The sequence below is a fragment of the Helobdella robusta genome (assembly GCF_000326865.2).
Source record: "Helobdella robusta unplaced genomic scaffold HELROscaffold_15, whole genome shotgun sequence".
Lineage (NCBI taxonomy): Eukaryota > Metazoa > Annelida > Clitellata > Rhynchobdellida > Glossiphoniidae > Helobdella > Helobdella robusta.
In genome coordinates, this window is record NW_008703839.1 from 1,279,635 (window position 1) to 1,282,137 (window position 2,503).

Sequence of the window (2,503 nt, forward strand, 5' to 3'; positions counted from 1 at the left end):
CATTCTTCACTTTCAACTCCTAACAATAACATCAATAAAAACAACTCTAATTCCAGTGGCCACGAAGGCTCTTGGAGCACTGTTACTTCAAAAAAAAAAGAGAAAATACACTCCAATTACTGGAGGTTCCAAACAACCTGGGTCCTTCAAATTATCTGCAGCTCCTTTGCCTCCCAAAAAAATTGTTTTTGGTGTAGGTAAATTGAAAAGCTGCGTCAAAGAAGAGATCCTTGAACATCTGGAAACTATTGGACTGACCGCTGCAGAATGTGTACCAGTCTTTAAATTCTCTCCCACTCGTCCTCATCTTTCAACCAGTGATCCATCAACAAAATTCCGCATAACTATTTTTAAACATCAGGAAATGATTTTTACCAATCCTGAAAATTGGCCTATCGGCGTTGAAATTCACCCCTGGTTGTTTCATGCTCGACCACAGCATTTGATAAAACCCACTACAACTTCACTACCAAATCATTATCCTGTCGACCTACCAAATGTTAATACACCATCGCTGGTCAACTCACATCAGCATGTAGAAAACACAGTTGAGGTAGCTTCCATTTTAACTTCTTCGGAAGAATCCACTCAGCCAGTCGAGCCAGTCACGATGGGCCCTTCTCAGCTGGTTGAACCACATAAACAACAACAAGCCTCATCGATGATGAGTCCTCCCTCCGATGTCAATTCTGCGACATCAATAAATCACGACAATGGCTGTTAACAATACTTATTCCACAATCAATTCTATCCAACAACATCCTCAACCATCAAACAACGACGAAGATGATCAACACTTTAACGCATACAACACCCACATCGACCCCACAAAGAACCTCCTAGATTCATTCACCAGACAGTCATCCTACTACACCACAAGAGATCTACTCAACATTCTAGAAGCCAAGTACATCAACAATCATGATCACCCTCTACCTCTACTTCACATAAACAGCAGAAGTCTTTTAAATAAAATTTCTGACATTTTAATTTTAAATAAATTTTTATCTTATTTTTTTCCCATTATTATTATTTCAGAGACATGGCTGAATGACGAAACGCTAAACTAGTTCGTATGAATGATTACAATTTTGTTTTTAAAAATAGGTCTGACAGACTAGGTGGTGGAGTCGGAATCTTCATCAGATCAGGCATTGAATTTTCTATGATAAACAATTTGCTTCTGAACGACACCGTTATTGACCTTCTTGGTGTCAATTTAAAATTAAACAACACACACGTAAATATTTTAGCAGTATATAGACCCCCCAACACTGACCCTAATATCTTAATCCAAAAGCTCGAACTTATTTTACCCACATTCAAGCCACACATAAAGAGCTATTTAATTGGCGACTTTAACCTTGACCTCAATAAACTCAACAGTGACAACGTCGTTGCTGACTTCTCTAACCTACTATCATCATACAACTTCTTACCTCTTATAACCTCCTCTACTCGCATCTCAACTTCTTCTTGCTCACTCATCGACAATATCTTTACTAACAATCTAACTTCTCACTTATCTGGAATAATTCTGTCTGACATATCTGACCATTTCCCTTTATTCGCCATCACTTCCAAATCAGAAATCTCAAACCATGCCCCTATAAAGCACTTCAGAAACCTAACTGAAGAATCTATAAACAACATCAACAATTTCTTATCGAACTACAACTGGAATTCTTTGACTTCTCTAAAAAATGTCAACGACTGCTGCTCTGTTTTGAATACTATCTTAACTCACTCTCTAGACACTTTTGCCCCCCTCCGTCCTGTCAAAAACAAAAAGAAAAAATGCTGGATCAATGACAACATTCCAAGTCTTGCAAAAAAGAAAAACAAACTATACATCATTAGCCTTAAATATCCAACCACCCGCAACATTGCCACCTACAAAAGCTTCAGAAACATGTTCACATCTATTAAACGAAAAACTGAACGAGACTACTTCTCTAACAAACTTGAAGACGCACATAACAATGTTGGACAAAAATGGAACACTATCAAAAAAATTCTAAACAAGCAACCTCCTAACTCATCAATCACCAAACTAACTATCAACAACCAAGCAATTGAAAATAAACAAGAAATATGTGACCTTCTCAACACCCACTTTGCAAACATCGCTAGTCAACTACTCTCAAACCAACCTCCCTGCTATGGTAATCCTACAGATTTTATGAGCCCATCCACACCCCATTCCATTTGTCTATATCCTGTTACTGAACAAGAAATATTAACTACTGTTAATATCTTGAAAAACAAAAAGAGCTATGCAGACGATGGACTCAACATGTTCCTTATCAAAAGCATAATTTTCTCTATCATATCACCACTTAATCATATCTTCAACTTATCACTAAGCACTGGAATCTTTCCTGACTCATTTGAAATAGCCAAAATCATACCAGTATTCAAGAAAGGAAACAAAGATGACATTAACAACTACAGACCCATCTCCATTCTTTCCCCGCTGTCAAAAATTCTTGAAAAACTTTTC